This window comes from Mustelus asterias, chromosome 13, assembly GCF_964213995.1.
Source record: "Mustelus asterias chromosome 13, sMusAst1.hap1.1, whole genome shotgun sequence".
NCBI classification, from domain to species: Eukaryota; Metazoa; Chordata; class Chondrichthyes; order Carcharhiniformes; family Triakidae; genus Mustelus; species Mustelus asterias.
The window spans coordinates 107219189-107233773 of record NC_135813.1 but is presented as its reverse complement, the minus strand read 5'-3'; the positions used below and the strand labels follow the sequence as shown (position 1 = coordinate 107233773).

The window sequence follows — 14585 nt, the reverse complement described above, 5'->3', positions numbered from 1 at the left end:
ATATTGAACATCCTTGTTTGGCAGATTTCCATGTTTTAACAACAGATGTCTTTTCATCTTGCTTGGGACCATATTGGAATTGGAAAGCTTCTCACCACAGATCAAACACATAGGCCGAGGTACGTTTTCATCTCCAGTCCATGTGAAACTGAGACTCAGATAGCTATCCATATATTGTCGACAAACTTTCTTTTTTGGAAGTTTGCTTGGGCTGGCTACTGGTGTAGAATTAAACGACACTTCTTCAGCACTCTGTTCGAACGGCGATTCTGGATCACAACGTGGACTCAGATCGTCCTCAGCATCACTTGATGCTCTTGCTCTCACTTTGGAAAAATATCTATCCATGTTTAAATGTTTCTTTGATTGTCCTTGAATCTTCCCGCCACACTTGCCATCCTCTCTCGCCGCACCAGTGTGGCGCGCCGCACCCTTTGGGAACCACTGGCTTACAGGATCCTTGGCTTTATAAGTGGTGGACTACTGTGCTCAATTCTGGGCATCATAATTTAGGAATGATGTCAAAACCTTGGAGAGGATGCTAAGGACATTTATCAGAATAGTGCCAGAGGTAAGGAACACCATGGAGATAATGGAAAAACTGGGATTGTTATCCTTAGAATAGAGAAGGTCAAGAGGAGATTTTATAGAGGTATTCAAAATCATGAAAACCTTTGGTAGAATAAATATGGAGTACACAAGTAAGGAATTCTTGCTGAAATTGTAGAGGACATTGGTGAGGCCACACCTTGACTACTATGTACAGTTTTAGCCTCCGTACCTAAAGAAGGATACATTTCACTATCGGGTAGAACAGAATATTACTAGATTGATTCCTGGGATGAGAGTCTGTCCTACGAGGAGAGATTGATTAGAAATGATCCTATGCTCTCTGGAGTTCAGAAGAATGAGGGGTGATTCCATTGAAGCATATAAGGTTCTGAGAGGTTGAGGTGGGGTAGATGCTGAGAGGCTATTTCCCTTGCTGAACTGGAAGGCATAGTCTCAGGAAAAGGGGACAACCATTTCAAACTAGATGAGGAGGAATTTCTTTACTCAAGAGGGTTGTGAATCTTGGAAATTCTCTACTCCACAGGGATGTGGCTGCTTAGTTGTTAAATATATACAAGGCTGAGATTGATAGATTTTTGGATTCTGAGGGTATGGGGGTAGGATGGGAAAGTGGAGTTGAGGTCAAGGACAGCCATGATCTCATTAAATGGCAGAGTAGGCTCAAGGGGTCATATGGCCTACACTAGCTTCTATTTCTTATGTAAAATGTTTTGAGTGGTACATGGCTCAGTAACCAAAGTACACAAACTTGAGGTCAATTAGTCAAAAATGAGAATTTTAAAAATTAATTATGATTTGGAATGCACTGCCTGAAAGAATAGTGGAAGCAATTGTAACTTTATAAATGAAATTGGGTAAATATTTTAAGGGGGATAAAAGCAGGAGCTTAGGACTAATTGTCAGTTCTTTGAAAGAGCTGGCAGAAGTATGATGGTCTGAATGGCCTATCTCTATGCTGTAAAATTCTTTGATTCTCTATATTAAGTTACATGTGCCACCTGTCTGCCCATTCTAGTAATTTGCCCATTTCCTTCTGAACTCCTTTACAATCATTACTGTTTGCCAGTCTTTAAAGTAATCAACACATTTCAGTGCTATGCTCCTTAGGCAATGTGCAAATCATTTGCATATATTTTGAACAAAAATGGACCCACCATTTACCCAAGGATATACCATCTCCAACCATTCTCCAATCTGAACAAAATCAATTACCCCTAAGTTTTCTGTCAGTGAATCAACTTTTCATCTAGGTTTTGTAGCATACACCAGAACCTTTAGAGTGAGCCTTTTGTTAAATACATTAATGAATACCTTATGAAAATCCATAAATGCTACATCCTTTTATTTGACACATAATATTGCAAATGCTGCTTTCTCCTTCTGAATTTGGATTCATTACCTCCTGTCAATTCTTATATTATAAGCAACTGCTACCCCTGAGTGGCATGTACTTGTGTGAGCAGTTTTATATTGCTTCGACATTATTGGCTTGTGGTGTTTTTAGCAAAGATGAAACAATGCTGTTAGCCATGGAGAATTGCATGTGTAGTATATTTATAGCCCATATGAACTTCTTTAAGTCTCCATTACACTAGTTGCGCCTAATGTTTGTGCCTATTGCACAGTGAGTATAACACTGGTATAATTCAAAGCGGAAAAAGTAATTTTTTGGTAGATGATATTTCTAAAAGTAAATGGACATTCCAGCTTAACGTATAATTACTATTTTCTTTTCAAATGGCACGAGATGGAGTTGCACACTTATTGTGTAGTCTGAGTCGGAAGGGGTGGGGGAATGCCTGTAACCTACTAAGTATGTAATGTCCCGGCTCTGATTACCAAACTATGATTATCATTTCTGGCTTGCCAAAAAACAGGTGGCGTTGACTTACGACAAACACATCACACATGCTGCATTCTTTTCACAATATTTGAATGAGATCCATAGATCTTTTGAAGATCCACAGTGCAATTAACACGCAATGTACAGTGATTCAACTGTTCAACTTTGTTAATTGATATATAAAATCAGAATTCACTTTTCGAATCGTATTTTTGGGTTATGCTCCTGTTACCAAGATGGCAGTTGGTTACAATTTTGTTTTTCCTATTATGCTTAACACTGGCATTCTGAATGTGTTTCAGGCAACCCCAACTTCAATTTGAACAGCGCATTTAACATAACAAAACATCCCTTTGTGCTTCACACCAGCATTGTATCACAAAGTATGACACTGAGCCACAGAAGGAGCTAATAGGTCAGATGAACAAAAGCTTGGTCGATTAGGGAGATTTTAAGGAGTGTCTTAAATAAGGAAAGTGAGGCAGAGAGGTGAAATGAGGGAATTCCAGAACTTGGGGCCCAGGCAACTGAAGGCATAGTGGCTAATAGTGGAGCAATTTAAAATCAGGGATACTCAAGAGTTCAGAATTAGATGAGCTCGGATATTTGAGTGTTGGAGAGTTGGAGGAAATTACAGAGCTAGGGAGGGGTGAGGCCTTGGAGGGATTTGAAACCACAGATGAGAATTTTAAAATCAACACTTTGTCTATGTAAGTCATTGAACACAGGGATGATAGAATTTTGTGTCTTAAGACATGGGCAGCAGAGTTTTGGACAATATCAAGTTAATGGAGAGTAGATTGTGGGAGACAAGCTAGGAATGCTTTGGAATAATCAAGTCTAGAGGTAAAAACAGGCATGAATGAGGGTTTCAGTAATAGATGAGCTGAGGTGGGCAAAGTCAGGTGATGTTATAGAGATTAAAATAGGTGGTTTTGTGATTTCTTGAGTATGTGGATGGAAGCTCAACCTAGGGTCAAATATGACACCAATATTGTGAACAAACTGGTTTGGCCTCAGAATATTGCCAGGGAAAAGGATGGAGTTAAAAACAAGCAGACTGAGTTTGGTGTGGGGGCCCAGAAACAATCGCTTCGGTCTTCCAAATGTTGAAATGAAGGAAATTTCTGCTTCTATAATTTTGGGTGTCAGATAAGCTGTCTAATAATTTGTCAACAATGGAGGAGCCGACAGAGGCAGTGTTGAGGTATAGCTGGGTGTTGTCAGTGTACAAATGAAAACTAATGCTGTGTTTTTGTTGGATAGAACATAGAACAGTACAGCACAGAACAGGCCCTTCGGCCCACGATGTTGTGCCGAGCTTTATCTGAAACTAAGATCAAGCTATCCCACTCCCTATCATCCTGGTGTGCTCCATGTGCCTATCCAATAACCGCTTAAATGTTCCTAAAGTGTCTGACTCCACTATCACTGCAGGCAGTCCATTCCACACCCCAACCACTCTCTGCGTAAAGAAGCTACCTCTGATAACCTTCCTATATCTCCCACCATGAACCCTATAGTTATGCCCCCTTGTAATAGCTCCATCCACCCGAGGAAATAGTCTTTGAATGTTCACTCTATCTATCCCCTTCATCATTTTATAAACCTCTATTAAGTCTCCCCTCAGCCTCCTCCGCTCCAGAGAGAACAGCCCTAGCTCCCTCAACCTTTCCTCATAAGACCTACCCTCCAAACCAGGCAGCATCCTGGTAAATCTCCTCTGCACTCTTTCCAGCGCTTCCACATCCTTCTTATAGTGAGGTGACCAGAACTGCACACAATATTCCAAATGTGGTCTCACCAAGCTCCTGTACAGTTGCAGCATAACCCCACGGCTCTTAAACTCCAACCCCCTGTTAATAAAAGCTAACACACTATTGGCCTTCTTCACAGCTCTATCCACTTGAGTGGCAACCTTTAGAGATCTGTGGATATGGACCCCAAGATCTCGCTGTTCCTCCACAGTCTTCAGAACCCTACCTTTGACCCTGTAATCCCCATTTAAATTAGTCCTACCAAAATGAATCACCTCACATTTATCAGGGTTAAACTCCATTTGCCATTTTTCAGCCCAGCTTTGCATCCTATCTATGTCTCTTTGTCGCCTACAACAGCCCTCCACCTCATCCACTACTCCACCAATCTTGGTGTCATCAGCAAATTTACTGATCCACCCTTCAGCCCCCTCCTCTAAGTCATTAATAAAAATCACAAAGAGCAGAGGACCAAGCAGTGATCCCTGTGGCACTCCACTAGCAACCTGCCTCCAGTTCGAAAATTTTCCATCCACCACCACCCTCTGTTTTCGATCAGATAGCCAGTTACTTATCCAATCGGCCAACTTTCCCTCTATCCCACACCTCCTTACTTTCATCATAAGCCGACCATGGGGGACCTTATCAAACGCCTTACTAAAATCCATGTATATGACATCAACTGCCCTACCTTCATCAACACACTTAGTTACCTCCTCAAAAAATTCAATCAAATTTGTGAGGCACGACTTGCCCTTCACGAATCCGTGCTGACTATCCTGGATTAATCCGCATCTTTCTAAATGGTCGTAAATCCCATCCCTAAGGACCTTTTCCATCAATTTACCAACCACCGAAGTAAGACTAACCAGTCTATAATTACCAGGGTCATTTCTATTCCCTTTCTTAAACAGAGGAACAACATTCGCCAGTCTCCAGTCCTCTGGCACCATCCCCGTGGACAGTGAGGACCCAAAGATCAAAGCCAAAGACTCTGCAATCTCATCCCTTGCCTCCCAAAGAATCCTAGGATATATTTCATCAGGCCCAGGGGACTTATCGACCTTCAGTTTATTCAAAACTGCCAGGACATCCTCCCTCCGAGCATCTATTTCCTCCAGCCTATTAGCCTGTAACACCTTCTCTTCCTCAAAAACATGGCCCCTCTCCTTGGTGAACACTGAAGAAAAGTATTCATTCATCACCTCGCCTATCTCTACTGACTCCATACACAAGTTCCCACTACTGTCCTTGACCGGCCCTAACCTCACCCTGGTCATTCTTTTATTCCTCACATAAGAGTAAAAAGCCTTGGGGTTTTCCTTGATCCGACCCGCCAAGGACTTCTCATGTCCCCTTCTAGCTCTCCTAAGCCCCTTTTTCAGCTCATTCCTTGCTAACTTGTAACCCTCAATCGAGCCATCTGAACCTTGTTTCCTCATCCCTACATGAGCTTCCCTCTTCCTTTTCACAAGACATTCCACCTCTTTCGTGAACCATGGTTCCCTCACTCGGCCATTTCCTCCCTGCCTGACAGGGACATACCTATCAAGGACACCCAGTATTTGTTCCTTGAAAAAGTTCCACTTTTCATTAGTGCCTTTCCCTGACAGTTTCTGTTCCCATCTTATGCCCCCTAATTCTTGCCTAATCGCATCATAATTACCTCTCCCCCAATTGTAAACCTTGCCCTGCCGTACGGCCCTATCCCTCTCCATTGCAATAACAAAAGACACCGAATTGTGGTCACTATCTCCAAAGTGCTCTCCCACAACCAAATCTAACACTTGGCCTGGTTCATTTCCCAGTACCAAATCCAATGTGGCCTCACCTCTTGTCGGCCTATCCACATATTGTGTCAGGAAACCCTCCTGCACACACTGCACAAAAACTGCCCCATCCGAACTATTTGACCTACAAAGGTTCCAATCAATATTTGGAAAGTTAAAGTCCCCCATGACAACTACCCTGTGACCCCCACACATATCCATAATCTGCTTAGCAATTTCTTCCTCCACATCTCTATTGCTATTTGGGGGCCTATAGTAAACTCCTAACAACGTGACCGCTCCTTTTCTATTTCTAACTTCAGCCCATATTACCTCAGTGTGCAGATCCCCCTTGAAGTGCCTTTCCGCAGCCGTTAAACTATCCTTGATTAACAATGCTACTCCTCCACCTCTTTTACCAGCTTCCCTACACTTACTGAAACATCTATACCCCGGAACATCCAACAACCATTCCTGTCCTTGTTCTACCCACGTCTCCGTAATGGCCACAACATCGTAGTCCCAAGTATCAATCCACGCCCCAAGTTCATCTACCTTGTTCCGGATGCTCCTTGCATTGAAGTAGACACACTTCAACCCACCTTCCTGTCTACTGTTACCCACCCTTGACCTTGATACCTTCCCCAATACCTCACCACCCTCAACACTGACTTCTGGACTACAACTCCTTTTCCCACTCCCCTGACAAATTAGTTTAAACCCCCCTGAAGAGCCGTATCAAATTTCCCTCCCAGGATATTTGTGCCCCTCTGGTTCAGGTGCACCCCGTCCTGTTTGTACAGGTCCCACCTTCCCCAGAATGTGTTCCAATTATCCACGTATCTGAAACCCTCCCTCCTACACCATCCCTGCAACCACATGTTTAACTGCACTCTCTCCGGATGTTGCTCGGGAGAAGGTGTAAATGAGAAAAAGGGAACAAAAGATGAGATATTAAGAAATATGAGTAGAAGAGAAAAGCAACACCTAAAGAGAGAGAACTATGAACAGCATCAGCTAACATGGGAACAGGTGGGGAGTTGGGTTGTCTGCAGCTTAGTGGGATGAGGGGTGAGTGAGCAGAAGGTGGCTCTCATGAACAACAATTGTTGGAGGAGACAGAGGGGAGGGGTATAAGAAGACTGCAGTGGAAAAAAGAAACTGGGTATTATCTTTGCATTCCAGGATAATCCGGCAATAGTGATCAGTCCTAGCAGACCTGAGCAGGACCTGATAGCGCTTCGTGTGGTCCACCCAGATTTGGCAATGGATGGATCAAGTCTTTATTCCTTAGAATTAAGGAAGCAGAGACGAGGGCCATATCAAGGGTAGTGGCCAGGATGGGACAGAGTGATGGTTTTATTGGGAGCAAGGACATCAAAGGTGGAGCTGAGGGTGTGGTTGAGCTAAAGGCAAGACAGTTTGGGATTTTGAAAGTGAGGTTTTAGAGTGGTTTAAGTTGAAGTTGTACACCAGTGCTTCCCAAACATTTTCCCACTGTGACCCCCATTTTGAGGCTTGAAAATTGCTGTGATTCCCCCAGGTGGAGCCATGGGGGGGAAAGATCAGTGAGAGTAGGGCTGGGGTGGGGGAATGGTGTTTAATTTTTTTAATTCATTCATGGGATGTGGGTGTTGCTGGTTAGGCCAGCATTTATTGTTCAACCTTCATTGCCCTGGAGAAAGCAGTGGGAAGCTGCCGCCTTCAACCATTACAGTCCATGTGATGAAGGTACTTAGAAAGAGATACTTAGAAAATTTAGAAAGATAAAACAATTTACCATATCCATCTTATATCTAATATTCTGGGTAAGTATGCAGTACATATGAATTAACAGGAAAATTGTGGTCAGACACACCACACTGTAATGTAAACTACAGATGTGATCAAAGCAGATTCTATGGATTTCTCAACAACCCACCATACTCTTGTCACACCATGAGCTAACCGGTTTCACTGAAACTCTTGTTTTTCTCATGAGGGTTTCCAATCTCCGCATTTGAAGAATTTGCCCTGGAATTGGATACAGGGTGATCTGATAAGATGGATTCATTATTGGCTTAGCAGTAGGAGACAGAGAGAGGTGACAGATGGCTGCTTTAGTAACTGGAGGCCAGTGACCAGTGCAGTACCACAGGAGTTCGTGCTGCGCCCCCTATGACATAGATGACTGGGGGGGGTTGGATCAGTACGTTTGTCAGTGACATAAAGATTGGCCGGGTGGTTAACAGTGAGGTTGAGTGTCTTGGGTTACAGGAAGATATCGACGAGATGGTCAAATGGGCGGATAAGTAGCAGATGGAATTTAACCCTGAAAAGTGTGAGGTGGCACACATTAAAGAAAGGACATGAATGCACTGGAGGGGGTGCCGAGGAGATTCACCAGGATGTTGCTTGGGATGGAACATTTAAGTTATAAAGAGAGGTTGGATAAGCTTGGGTTTTTTTCTCTGGAGCAGAGAAGACTGAGGGGTGACCTGATTGAGGTGCTGAAGATTATGAGGGGCATGGACAGAGTGGATAGGGAACAGCTGTTCCCCTTAGTTGAAGGATCAGTTGCAAGGGGACACAAGTTAAAAGTAAGGGGCAGGAGGTTTAGGGAGGATTTGAGGAAAAACCTTTTTACTCAGGGTGGTGACGGTCTGGAATGCACTGCCTGGGAGGGTGGTGGAGGACGGATGCCTCACATCCTTTAAAAAGTACCTGGATGAGTACTTGGCACACCATAACATTCAAGGCTATGGGCCAAGTGGGATTAGGTGGGCAGGTCAGGGCCTTTCATGCGTCAGTGCAGACTCGATGGGCCGAAGGACCTCTCCTGCACTGTAGGATTCTGTGAATTCTCTCTCAACGTTGTTCCTGCTTGGGCAGCTTCAACAAAGATCCACCTCCAGGATTTCAATCTTGCCTTCTGAGATAAACTTCCTCCGAATCTCTGTGTTCACTTGAGGTTCACCTTCCAAGCACAATTTCAGATCTTTGGCTGTGCCAAGCAGAACACCACTGCTCCAAAAGGTACCTTTGCCCTTATGGCTGCAGCATGGAGTCACCAATGTTCGGCTGCGCTCTTTGATCTTCTGGGCTTCTCTCAAGCCCACTTCAAGTGTGCTTTCCACACTCCTTTCCTTAACTTGGAGCCATTTCTTCTGCTCCTGTCGTTTATTCACAAATGTAAAAAATGCAATATGGTAAATGAGCAGATTTCCCATCGTGTTGCTGACAATGTGTTGGAGGTATTTTAATAATACAGAAAATAGAAGTAGGAGTAGGCCATTCGGCCTCTCAAGCCTGATCCACCATTCATTTTGATCATGGCTGATCATCAAATTAAAGACCTTGATTCCTCTTCTTCCCCCCCCCCCCCATATGCCTTGAACCCTTTAGCCCCAAGAGCTATATCTAATTCCTTCTTGAAATTGCACAATGTTTTGGCCTCAACTGCTTTCTGTGGTCATGAATTCCATAGATTCACCACTCTCTGTGTGAAAAAATTTCTCCTCGCCTCAGTCCTAAAAGGTTTACCCCTTATCCTTAAACTATCACCCCTAGTTCTGGACTCCCCCATCATTTGGAACGTGCTTTCTGAATCTACCCTGTCTAATCCTGTCAGAATTTTATAAGTTTCTATGAGATCCCGTTTCATTCCTCTAAATGGATATAATTCTAACCGACTTAGTCTTTCCTCATATAACAGACCTGCCATCCCAGGAATCAGCCTGGTAAACCTTCGCTGCACTCTCTTACTAGCAAGGACATCCTTCCTCAGGTAAGGATACTTGAGAGAAAGTTGGAATTTATTTAAATATATTAATGATGCAATTGTTAGGAATGCATGTAAACAATAGCATCAGCAAACATGTTTACTTTGTTTATGGTGAAATTTTTTTAAAAAATGTTTAAGGAGAATAGATTACTACTAATTGCTGTGAAAAAATCAACTGATACATGTCTCAAATAATGTTCTGAGTATTTTATTAAATTATTTTTATTTTTTAGGATTATCCAGTAGAACACCAAATCTTATACCTCTGCATTCCCAATGCATTCTGTGATTGCATATCAGAAAATTACATATCTCCAGCTTGTAATTTTCCATCCATTTAATTTTTACTTTGAGATGTGGCTCATTTAGATTGAAAGAAGGATTTACATTTCCACCTTGAACAACACCAGGCCATTACAAATGTTTTACAGCCGGCTTGTTCACAGCAAGCTCTCTCAAACAGCAATGTGATAATGTTGACATTGTTTTAGTGATGTCGGTTGAGGGATAAATAATTGCCCCAGTACACCAAAGAGAATTCTCTGCTTGTCTTTGCAATAATATCATGGGGTCTTTTCCATCCACCTGCGAGGAGCAGATGGCTGCCTTGATTTAATGTCTGAGGCAAAAGACATGATCTGACAATGAGGGAAAATAATGGAATGGGTATTTGAGGATGCAAAAAGAATTTCGGAGGTATTGAGGGAGATAACTGGCATTGACGGAGAACACAATGAGAGGGTTAAAAGGGTCAAGCTATGTAAAGATTTTAGGAATTAAATGGGACTAATCAAAATAAACTATTAGCATATGGCTGTGCTTGTTTTGCTTGGGACAGCTTTCAACAGAGGGCAGGTGCATTCCCATGCGTGTAGGAGGGGGACTAAACCAAAAAATATATTTCCTGCACAGCTGCTGGTTCAAAGTTTCATTGGTAGATCCTTGCGAAGATTCATCTGCTTGTTCTCTTAGTTATGTTTGTCTCAGGAAGAAAATGGGAGGGATCTGATACCCTACCATGCAAGAAAAATATTTCACTTATGAATTCTAAATTTAAAACTATCAAAATTAAAAATGAAAAAGATCATAGCAGACTTGCTTCAGTGTTTTCACATTTGATTTTAAACCAATCTGCTATCGTGCCTTTAGGAAGTTTTTACTGGGAAAACCAATTTGTGAGCTAATTTTGCATAATAAGCAAAGGTTGGTTGCCTTTCATTCGTTCTGTGAGTGTGGTTAATTTGAGACTGATTGGGAAGCACATGTCTACAATGCTTCATGCGCTAATCTTTGAAATACCTTTTAGGCATCCAATGAATAGGAATGATATCATGATATCCTATGTTCCATGTAGAAATCCCCTGTTTATTGTAAAGGGGCAGAGTGATCAGCAGGACTGTTATTTTTGCTGTTGGACTACATCTGATTTGGAAAAGCAATATTTATATGATCTCCTTTTACATTTGTGATACTATGCCCTTAAGAAATGTATTTTATCATGTTTCTTTTAAGGGGTATGTTTGAAAGTCAGCTCTCTTTTATGTGGTGCCAATTTGTCTTGGCAACAGGCAGCTCGCATGCTGCGAATGCAGGTGAATACAGGCTAATGATTGATTTTAGCTTGATGTGTTTGTTTTAATCTGAGTTAATGCATTTTTGTTTATTTGGTTTCTCCCCTGGAGTTTCAGAGTAGGGTTTTGATTAGGCTGATAGAGACAGTCATGTGCTTTAGGGAAGGAGCTAAGCTCACAGGAAAAAGCAGGCAGTTACTGCTGGGTTCTGAAATAAGCAAGAGGTTTCTCTATCTCTTTCTGTGGAGGCTGCTGTTTGGGCTGTCAAAGGCAGATGTCTCATGCCCTCTCGCACATGTGCGTCCTCTCTCTGTTAATAAGCACGTAAAGCTGTGTTGTTTGCTGACTGATTTTGAAGAGGGGTTGTAAGTAGGGGCAGCATGGGGGCACAGTGGTTAGCACTGCTGCCTCACAGTGCTAGGGACCCGGGTTCGATTCCCAGCTTGGGTCACTATTTATGTGGAGTTTGCACGTTCCCCCCCATGTCTGCGTGGGTTTCCTCTGGGTGCTCTGGTTTCCTCCCACATTCTGAAAGACGTGCTGGTTAGGTGAATTGACCCGAACAGGCACCAGAGTGTGGCGACTATGGGAATTTTACAGTAATTTCATTGCTGTGTTACTGTAAGCCTTACTTGTGACTAATAAATAAACTTTAAGTCTGTAAGAGGAATATTGCTTGAATTGGAACTAATAGAGATAAGTTAGCAGTTAAGAATTGTATCTTGTAGTGTCTAAGTATTGTTCAAATGTTAAATCTTAAACTAATTCATTTGTTATAGTTAAACTGTATTGTTAAATAAAGTTTTCTTTGATTAAAGAACAAAGAACAAGAACAAACAAAGAACAATACAGCACAGGAACAGGCCCTTCAGCCCTCCAAGCCTGTGCCGCTCCCTGGTCCAAACTAGACCATTCTTTTGTATCCCTCTATTCCCACTCCGTTCATATGGCTATCTAGATAAGTCTTAAACGCTCCCAGTGTGTCCGCCTCCACCACCTTGCCTGGCAGCGCATTCCAGGCCCCCACCACCCTCTGTGTAAAATATGTCCTTCTGATATCTGTGTTAAACCTCCCCCGCTTCACCTTGAACCTATGACCCCTCGTGAACGTCACCACCGACCTGGGGAAAAGCTTCCCACCGTTCACCCTATCTATGCCTTTCATAATTTTATACACCTCTATTAAGTCTCCCCTCATCCTCCGTCTTTCCAGGGAGAACAACCCCAGTTTACCCAATCTCTCCTCATAACTAAGCCCCTCCATACCAGGCAACATCCTGGTAAACCTCCTCTGTACTCTCTCCAAAGCCTCCACGTCCTTCTGGTAGTGTGGCGACCAGAACTGGACGCAGTATTCCAAATGCGGCCGAACCAACGTTCTATACATCTGCAACATCAGACCCCAACTTTTATACTCTATGCCCCGTCCTATAAAGGCAAGCATGCCATATGCCTTCTTCACCACCTTCTCCACCTGTGATGTCACCTTCAAGGATCTGTGGACTTGCACACCCAGGTCCCTCTGCGTATCTACACCCTTTATGGTTCTGCCATTTATCGTATAGCTCCTCCCTACATTATTTCTACCAAAATGCATCACTTCGCATTTATCAGGATTGAACTCCATCTGCCATTTCTTTGCCCAAATTTCCAGCCTATCTATATCCTTCTGTAGCTTCTGACAATGCTCCTCACTATCTGCAAGTCCTGCCAATTTTGTGTCGTCCGCAAACTTACTGATCGCCCCAGTTACACCTTCTTCCAGATCGTTTATATAAATCACAAACAGCAGAGGTCCCAATACAGAGCCCTGCGGAACACCACTAGTCACAGGCCTCCAGCCGGAAAAAGACCTTTCCACTACCACCCTCTGTCTTCTGTGACCAAGCCAGTTCTCCACCCATCTAGCCACCTCCCCCTTTATCCCATGAGATCCAACCTTTTTCACCAGCCTACCATGAGGGACTTTGTCAAACGCTTTACAAGTTTACAAGCTTCCAAGTTTGTCAATAGGAGGAGGAGAGGTAGAGGGAGGGACTTAAAGAGAGATGCCTGAGACCTAGATGCCTGAAGTGGGTTAAAGAAGGGGGAAGACAAAAGCTCAGAGTTGAATACTGAATATTCTAGGGGATCGGAGGGCTAGGAAACTAACCCAATGCAGATTAGCACAAATCTTCACTAAATTCTGGATCATTACCTCACATTGTGCCAATATTTCATCGAGTAAGGCTATGATGAAATACTTCTCGAAGATTTTGGAGTGTGTAAAAGTATGTCCTGAAGGAGATATTTTGAACTTCAGATATAATATTTATTGTTTTCCTATTATATATAATATCTAAATCTATTGCTGTTTTTGCCACTTCTATGTAATTACCTACTCATAATTAAATGGTAACTATTAGTTTTAGCCTGAATATAAGATAGTATAAGAGGTATTTACTACATTTTTGAGTAGATAAGAGTGCACGTTGGGTATCCTACATTGTCTCTTATGTGCTGTAGTAATTGTTCGATACTATCCCATTTCTGATGCACGATAATACAAGTTTAGGTTCTTGCAAGACAAGGGCTGTTTGTGGAACCTTTTTTCACTGAGAATACAAGCTCAAAGAATTGGAAAGAAGTCTGAATTATAAAAAGGGCTCCATGTAGAAATACATCAAAGAATGTTTTTCTTACACAATTTACATTTTGAACAATTAAATATTAATTAACAGACCACTTAATTGATATTTTTGTTAGAAATTTGCTGTTGCATTTGAAATTATACAGTATCATCACCCACAAGAAAAGTCAAAAGGTGATTAGGACATTGAAGCAGATGTACTTTTGTTGGCTCCCGGAGGAGAAAAATACTTTGGTATGCCAGATTAGTGAATGCTGTGTAACAGAGTTCCCATCACAGATCATAAGTTTGCATTTTAGAATCATTCTGCAGATGTAAATAAACTGAATTGTTGATTTATATATTTGTCCTTTGTATAAATGACCTTTATTTAACTTCTTGCATCTTGTAACTGTGGAAAATGTGGTGTAGGGTTTATTTGTAAGGAAAATATTTCAAACAAAATATTTTCATGAATTACTGTTTCAGTGGCAAACAAAGCCGGAAATTGCATAAAAAGCATTTCAGTATGCTTTAATAATATGGAAATTACCTTTTGTATTATAATATCTGCTGAACATATTTACATGCAAATGAGTACATAGTATAAAATTAAATGAGGGTAAATTTAAACAACTAACAAAATAGCAGAATATCTTGGTTTATTTGCTGACTTTACTCAATCAACTTGGTTACAAAAT

The 14585-nt window shown here is 42.0% G+C and overlaps 1 protein-coding gene across 1 annotated transcript in view; it reads left to right on the top strand.

Moving 5' to 3' along the window:
• ift81 (intraflagellar transport 81 homolog) overlaps positions 1-14585 on the top strand; it is a 95961-nt gene that overhangs the window by 34840 nt on the left and 46536 nt on the right. The window lies entirely within an intron of this gene.